At 40.9% G+C, this 9,019-nt stretch overlaps 1 long non-coding RNA gene across 1 annotated transcript; it reads left to right on the top strand.

Annotated features, from left to right (window-relative positions):
* Positions 1–3,080: 3,080 nt before the first annotated feature.
* Positions 3,081–7,680, top strand: LOC309828755. Its single transcript, XR_014297353.1, has 3 exons — positions 3,081–3,153; positions 6,725–6,811; positions 7,563–7,680. It is a non-coding gene; the product is annotated as an uncharacterized lncRNA (long non-coding RNA).
* Positions 7,681–9,019: the final 1,339 nt, after the last annotated feature.

Raw genomic sequence — 9,019 nt, forward strand, 5'->3', positions numbered from 1 at the left:
AGTCCTCTAAAGCCTCATGGCACCTTCCTCGCAGCCTGAGAGCAAAATAACGTGGTGTTAAGGCCCAGGAAGCAAGTGAGTATTGTTGTTAAGAGTGGTAGCTTCAGAGACAGACAAACCTGAGTTCAAATCTCAGCACCATCGCTTCCTAGTTTATGAACTTGGAGAGCTAACTTAACTTCTCTGAGCCTCAGAGTTCCCGTCCGTGAAATGGGAAGATTATTAAGAGTAGCTTCCGCTCTGGAAGAGTGAGCAAATTCAATGAGATCATGTGTCTAAAGCACTTATCACAGAGCCAGGATCAGGAAACTGGTAAGGGTTTAGTAAATGCCAACTTTTGTGGGTAACACTAAAGAACCTCAACAACAGCAGTAGCTGCTCACCTCCTGGAGTGCGTAATATGTTCTGGGCGCTAAGCCAAGTGCCTCAGATGTATCAGCTCCTTTAAACCCTACAGGAAGCCTGAGACAGCAATGTGGTCACCATCACCATTTTATAGATGAGGCCACTGGGGTACAGAGCGATGAGGCAGCTGGCCCAACGTCACCAGCAAGCGCTGGTCTTGAACTGCACCTCCAGCCACGAGAGCCTGGGTTCATCTTTTGATTATAAAGTGGGTCATGCAACCAACAAAAAGACACACCACAAAAGGGCCTATTCGTCCCACATCCCTTCCTGTGGCCTCCCAGAAGTGCCCTGCAGCACCAGGCTCCACTCTGGGTGGCTACTGTGGTTCTTCTTTTGTGTCTGAGAAAGATGAGCGTTCGATAGGATCCAGCTGCCAGCTCCCTGCAGCCCTACTTGTGTGTTTCCAGAGCAGCTCCTGGGTCTGGGACAACAGAGCCCTTACAGCCCCCTTGTTCCAAGCATAGTCACAAACATTTGAGAAAAAACTGGGTTGGAAAACCAAGCAAACCTTTAAAATGTGGACAATGAAAAGGCACTGTTGGGACATATTTATGGATAACATGCTACACTTTCAAAGCTAACACTCTTGGACACAGCCCTGGTTTCCCAGTCCAAGTCCTATTTTAAAAACAAATGTACAATACACAAATATATTCCCACTTTAAAAAAAAAAAAAGAAGAAGTATGATGAATAAAATGAGAAAGTTGATCATTATTCCCCACCTCCACCCCGAACCCACATCTCTTTCCAGTGGTAACCACCATCAATGGGTTGGATGTGTCTCTGCCCAAGTCTTTTCCTTTGTATTTGAATGCATATATATATATATATATATATATATATATATATATATATATATATATAGACATAAACATGTTTAATTTTGGAAAAATATTCTATTTCTATACAAATGGTGTCACATTTGTTTGCAGAATAACCTTGCTTGCTTTATTCACTTAACAATAGGTTTGAGAAGAGGCTCCAAGTCCGTGCACACACATGTCCACATCATTCTTTATTAACTGCTGAGATGCTTCCCATGTGTGGTGATACCATAAATTATACATTTGGGTCGCCATGGCTGGCTGGCTCTAAGATGGTCCCCAGTGATCTCTACCCCCTGGTATTTGTGCCCCTGTGTAATTGCCTCCCCTTCATCGTGGGCTGGCTTATGATTCGCTTCTAATCAAAAGAATAAAGCAAAGGGGATGAGATGTCACTTCTGTGATTAGCTTCAAGGGAGTGTGACTTGCCTCTTGCTAGCGGATTCTGTCTCTGGCTGGCTTATAGAGAGGCTCACGTGGCAAGGAACTAAGGGCAGCGTCTGACCAACAGCCCACGATTAATGGAATCCTGACAGCAACGATGTGAGTTTGGAAGTGGATCCTTCTCCACTGGAGTCTCAGATGAGCCTCCAGTCCTGGCCAACACCTTAACTGCAGCTCATGAGAGACCCTGAAACAGAGGACCCAGCTAAGCTGTGCCTCGATTCCAGATCCGCAGAAATAGGCTGCTACATTTACAGTAATTTGAGATGCAGAAAAGGATAACCAGTTGTTACGATAAGCAGTTGTTAACTGCTTTCTATCCTAAGCATCACTGGAACAAAGATTCTTCTGCATATGATTAGTGGAGTATTCTAGGATCAAGTCTTAGATCTGAGATTGCTCAATCTAAAGGAAAGGATATTTAACATAGATAAATAACACTAAATTAACCTCTAAAAATATGTGGCAAGTTTACATATGCATGCAAACAGTATGAAAGTTTCTACTTCTCTAATGCCCTTGGCAAAGCATTGATCATTTAAATAATATCAATCTGATAAAATCAATACTGCTTTGCTTTGATTCCATTTTCCTGATTGATAGGGTGAGTTTCTTTCTTTTTTTTTAATAAATCCACTGGCCATTTTTTCCCTCTTCATCTGAGACTTACCTTTTGGTATCCTCTGCTTTAATCCTGTTTCAATTCCACAACTGGAAGTACGGATATGAATATTACATCTGGAGACGTACAATGGCCATCCTCCCCACTGGTGATGGTGACGTTACCCAGTTTCTCCACTGTTTAGTTACTACTTTGTCCCTTGCAACTAATAGGCAATTTATGGGATGATTCTCTGAGATCACTCAAATATCCTGCTCCTCATTAAACTATCCCCATGGATTTAGCTGGGGTTTAGAACATATTATAATGTTTTATAATACTATATCATATTTTATATTAATATTTATATTATTATTAATAATATTATTATCCACCATTTATTATGGTGGATGCAAAACGATAATTTTCCAAAATGATAGTTTTCCAAGTGTGCAGCACTCCCTCCACATTTACCAGTCGACATTCAGCCTCCGTTTATAGAAGAAGGAAGATCTCCTCTCCTCCCCTATTTATTTATTATTAGTATAGACTCATAATTTCTTGTTTTTCCTCAATGATTTATAATTTATTACTGTCTTTTTGGTACCCCAGTTTTCCCAGATCTGGCCAATGGGAGCCCCTTCGAGTTGGCTATCACTTCCTTGTGATAATGCTTGTCTTTTTGTAAAATTATTATTCTTTTCTTTATTCATATTTATATTTCTTATAATGTTTTCTTATTTATTTTCTGGCTCCACAAATTGTTCCAGGCTCATCTTGTACAAACCTGTTCCAGCCCCAGAAGCAACCATTTCTTTGAGGAGCCCTAGTTCTTTGGTGGGCGAAGGTACTAGAGATAAAGATCTGGGCACCAGGTATGCTTATTAAAATGGACCCATTTTAAATGCAGTTCGGTGAGTTTTGATGAATGTATGAACTCTTTTAACTACCAGCGCACTCAAGATATAGAGTTTCCTTCACCCTGCAAAGTCCTCTCATCTTGTTCACTTTTATACAACTTCCTCTGTCCAAAATGTCACTATTTCCTGTGCCCCACACATTCTTCAAAACCCAGATCAAATTTTCTTTCCTTCTTAGAATTATGTTCAGTTTCCTCAACCAAGGTTTCTGGTTCCTTCTTTGTTCTCCTAAAACAGAGGGTAAAAGTGCTGGCTCAGCACTCAAAGAGCTCTAAGGAAGATGGCTTCTCTTACCCACCGTGAGTCCTTGGGAGAGTTACTCATCCTCTCTCTGACCATTGTTTTTCCATCTGTAAAAGGGGGCACCCTTGAATCATTCCCATATCCACCACATGCAATCCTGTCATCTTAACCCCTGAAGTAGCTCTTGATCGTTGCCTTTCTGTGTATCTCCACAGCCACCCCTCTAGTATCTCCCTCCTGGAAATCTAATCTTTCACCTTCCACCTCTGGGCCCATTATAATGTATTCCCTACAAAGCAGCCAAAGTCATCTTAAGAAATGCCTATCAGCACCATGACCCACCAGGTGCTACACACTCCGGTAGCTTCTCAGTGTCATGGTGAGGATGGCCTTCCTCCCCACATGGTCTGTAAGGACCTTCTGGGTCTGACCTCTCCTTGCTCATATCGCACTGCATTCTCCTGACTTCCTTTCAGTGAGTTCGTCCAATTCTCCACACGCCATCCTGCTGCCCTTTGCTGGAGTACTTTCCCCATCTTACCTGCTTAATTCCGCTTCATCCTCATGGGGCTACATCCTCGAGAAGCCTCTCCTGACTTCCTCGATGAGGTCAAATCCCCTCACTGTTCACTCCTCTAGCTCTGTGTCACTTTTTAAAACCGCTTACCGTAGTTGCACCATCTCACCCACAGTTTGTGATAGTTTTAATGAATGTCAGCCTCATTGAATCTAATCTCATAACAGTGGGCACTGTACCTCTCCGAGGATTGACACTCAGTGGGTATTAGCTGAAGAAATGAATACACCATAGGATTGGTGTCTGAGTGCAATGAGATAATGCTGTGTGAGAGAGGACTATTTATACGTAGTTTTATCACTCTACTTACCATTTTCTATTGTGGGTTCTTATTTAGATGTCTGTCTTCTCGACCATTCCAAAAATGCCTTGCAAGTGGGGTCTATGCCAAGTCCTCTTGTGCCTCTAGCTTCTGGGACAGTGTCTGTACTTCATAAGGGCTTGATATAAGTGTGTGGTGAGTCAGTGAAAAGTTAAATGGATGAATGAAGTTATCGCACCTCCAGATGCTTCTAGTTCCCCATGTGAAAAGGACAAAATATGAGGGTCTAACTCATGGGTTAGTCATGAGGATTTAGCTGGCTTGATATTTGGAAAGTGCTTAGAATAGTATCTGGCAAATCGTTTAAGTTCTCTGACTGTTAAATGAATATATACAAATGTGCAATGTGCTAGACAAATGTAAAGAATCTGAGTTATCAGGTTCATCACTGAAAGTTTGCATGTAGGGTACAGGGGAATTGTCAAGGGGTCATATCTCTCTCCACACACACGAAACATCATCTGTCTCTGTTTTAGAAAACTCTAAAGTGTTCATCATCAACCTCTTTTTTAAGTTCACATCATGCTGTCCTAATCACCCTTTATGCATTTTTTTTAAAGCCTATAGTTAACTGTGGGATAAAATGGATTTTCCCTTAAACTGTTCTCTACTGTTCTTTAAAGCCATTGCTATGCAGTCTTGTTCATCTAACCAAACCTAAATTGGGTTATGCAATATTAAAAGCAAACCAGACCAGAAAATGATCGATTTGGACCTTTTTTCCCCAATTATTCATGATTATTTGTTCTAACCACATGTGTAGATTTTAAAAATTCCTCCCCAAAGAACTCCACAGCCCTGATACATCCTCTTCTTAAAACTTCAACTTACGTGAAGACAAAATCCTGTTGATTTTTTGACTTCTAATAGAAGTCTGACAGATGCCACATTTTCCCAACAAATCCAGTGAACAACTTAGTTGCCCTGGTCATTTTGCACTGTGACAACCAGAGTGCCTGAGTCCCTTGTGTCCGAGAGGCTTGCCTCTGAAGATACGGTGCTCTTAAATGAGTCAGGACAGGACAATAAGACCCTCTCAGACTATATGCTTGAGGCGACCTTTCCAGTTCTGAATGAGAAACCGAAAGTTGGCAGCTGTCTCTTTAATATTCAGTTCTTAGTTATGAAGTTCTTGACATTTTCCATTTAAACATTGTTGGTGTGAATCTCCTTTAGGAAACTGAATCAGGCTTTCTATTACTTACACCCCAGAACATAATCTTTTTTTTCTTCAGAAGTAAATAGGGCAGTATCTTGGGCTTTTTCTGAACGTCTTGTCAAGGCACAAAACCTTTTCTTTAGGGCCAGCATTCATCAGCTGTGCCTGTCTTTTACTCTGACTGAAAAAGAAAATTGTCCAGTCTTCCAACTGGCTATTCTCTTGTTGCCTTAATTCATGGGAAGCCAAGAAGGGAAAAATTGGTAGGTTCAACAGTGTTGGACAAGGATAAACAGAATCATATCACATTAACTGTAATTTACAACATTTCAACACATCCCTGCTTCTGCCAAAGCCAGCAAGATCAGCCCCCACTGGAAAAAAAGGGAGAATGGGGTGGGGTTGGGAGGTGGAATAGGAAATTCAAATTTCTATTTTCTAAGCTGGAGTTTGAGAATTAGAGACCCATCAGCACTTTCTTGAATGTTTTGCTCATTCATGCTATAAAAATAAATATCACAAAATATTTTCTGGACTCAGCCTCGTCTGTTGCTAAAACCAAAGCCAGTGTGCTTCCAAACACACTCATGAGGCTAGTTTCACAAGGACGGACATTGTCAGGCTGGCAGGCGGCCACTGGAGGAGTTACTGAAATTCAATTCAAAATGATGTACTCTGCATGAAAATGCCCATTTATGAGCATTCAAAAGGATGAAGAATTTCACAGGAAGATGACAGCAATGACAACTTCTATGACCGACCGGGGTTGCCTGGAGATGATTACCCCGAAACACACACGCACTCGCAGAGCTTTGCTGGAGAGTCTTCTAAAGACTGGGACTGTTTGTGTTCAGATGGAATCTCCGTATATGCAGCTATTTATTACAGGCTGAGTAAACAAATATATGCAACAGGGGGTTGGTGGAATTTGTAGCTAAAATATCCACAGCAGGGTAGACATCATGGATCCCAACCACCAGGCTCAGAATGGAGCCCAGGGCTTAGGGGACCCCCTTTTCTAACATGAGTGCTCCCCAACACGCTCAGTGAAAGAACATCTGGAAGTTATGTTCTCTCTGGAGAACCCCAGGAAACACTGATATCGTTTTTTCCAGCACATGACCTAGGAACAATTTTTCTAGCTAAAACTGGCTATGTAAGGATATGAGATTTAACAACTCAACCCTAAATATTATCTTCTTTTTTAAACTTTTTCTCAAACAAGATTGAAGCCATCTCTGCAAGGGCAGGGACTTGATCTTATCCATGGCTGCCTTCCCAGGACCTGAACAAGCATCCTCAGAAACATCAGGTAGTCAAAACGCATGTGCCTGGTCACTTCAGAGTTCTTCCAGCAAATTCCTTTGCTACTATTGAATCTGTTAGTGGGATAGGCAGCACCACAGATTTTAAAAGGAAAATTCTGGGAGAGGGGAATGCACAGCACAGCAGTTAAGAAAAGTCTATTTAGCAATATCATTTAATCCTCTGTGTTGGAAGAAGACCACCAATGTAGCACTTTAGAGGTAGTCATTTCTTAGGCATTTCTTAGGTCTACCTCTAACACCAGCAATTGTTAGAAGCAAAGTTTGAGAATCATCAGCATAACCTATCCTGACGTTGCTGGGAACAGATGTTTAGAATGCAAGTCAGAGTAGGGACCTGATCCTCAGCTTGACTAGCAAATTTTCAACGAATGACCACAGTATAAAGTTACTGCATGAAGTGATTCTTTATGGTTGTTCAATGTCCTGTGTCTGTGCATGGAGTTTCTGCATTCTCAAAGAAAACCAACTCCAACTAACTGGTGACAGCTCCAACCCAAATTAGTGACATTAGAATCCACAGATTATTTTGAGAAGCTTAACCTTTCATAATGTGTAAACCAACCTTCTAATTAAAATGAAAACAACCTAGTACTGCCTAGAAAGGATGAACTTAATTGGTTCATATAAATGGATGTAAAACAATTATTTTTGTTCAGTTAAACATTCATCCACTCTGCATCCATCTATACATCCATTCAACCAAGAGATATTTACTGAGTGTTTTCTGTGTTCCAGGCACTGGTTTACCTGGTTGGGATTCAGCAATAAACCAGACCACGTGGGTGCTGACTTCATGGAACCCATATTCCAGTGCAGAAGACAGATAAACACAATTAGTGAATGGATTCATGAGTAATTTGAGGTATCGGCCAGTACTATGAAGACATTTTATTCAGGAGAAGTGGAGAACAAGTGATAGCACAGTGGAGGTAGGATGGGATCTTAAATAGGGTGGTCATGACCGCCTCTCTGAGGAGGTTTCACGTGAATCAAGATGAAATGAAAGGGTGGGTTATGTAAGGATCTGGAGGAAGAGCTTTCTAGGCAGAGGGATCAGCAAGTTCTAGGACGCGGAGGCAAGAAGGAACTAGACGCTTTCCAATCATAATGAGAGGGTGGTTATAGCTGGAGCAGTGGGCAAGGGGGAGAGTGGTAGGAAATGAGATTCAAGAGCGGGGAGGGCCAGGTCACCAAGGGCCTCATAGATCATAGTAAGGTTTTTATAATATATTCTAAGTATGAGAGAAAGCCTTTGAATTTTGTTTGTTTCTTAACAAGGAAATGATTTGATCTGCTTTTTTAAAATGACTCTAATTGTTATGAGAGAGACAAAATCTGTGTGCCCTGTTGCAGGAGATGGCAGGGTCTCGAGATGGAGAAGGGAGAGGAGGGAAAAAAAGGAAAACCAGACAGATCCATTAGGAAGTTACTACAGTAATACCCTTGAAAGAAATGGCAGGGTCTTAGACCAGAGAAGTAGTAGGGGGGATGTGAGAAACAGTCAGATTAGGACATATTTTAAAATAGAGGGAACAGAACCTCCAGGTGGAAAAGATGTGAATATGAGGAAAAGAGAGAAAGCGGGGGCAACTTCTAATATTTTCAGCATGAGCACTGGGGTGCACTTACTGAGATGAAGGGATGGAAAAAGGAACAGATTTGAAGGGGGAAATCAGGAGTTCCTTTCAGGACATATTAATTTGAAATACTCCTTACACATCCAGATAGAGATGCTGAGTAGTCAGATGGAAGTGAGACAAATACTCATAATTCATTGTTGAGGGGTTAAATGTCAAAATTCCAGGAGTAAGCACTTAGTAAATGTGGTTCTCTTACCCCTTAAACTTTGGAAAGTACTTCATTTTATACTCTGAAGAACTAATTTCTTACTAACATGACTAATCGAACATATCTAGAATTCTACACTCCATAGTTACTGAATACAGATTTTTTTAAAAGTATATGTGGAACATTTACCAAAAGAGACCATGTGCTAGACCAATAAGCAAACCTCAACAAATTTTAAAGGAGTATGTTTTTCAACTCAGTGGAATCAAAGTAGAAATCAATAATAGAAAAATAACTAGAAAATGAAATGCTTGGAAATTAAACAACCCAATTCTACATAACCTATGAGTTGAAGAAGTAATTAAGTGGAAAATATAAAATATTTTGAACCGAACAAAAAATGA

Source organism: Grampus griseus (genome assembly GCF_964374135.1).
Source record: "Grampus griseus genome assembly, chromosome: 10".
NCBI lineage: Eukaryota > Metazoa > Chordata > Mammalia > Artiodactyla > Delphinidae > Grampus > Grampus griseus.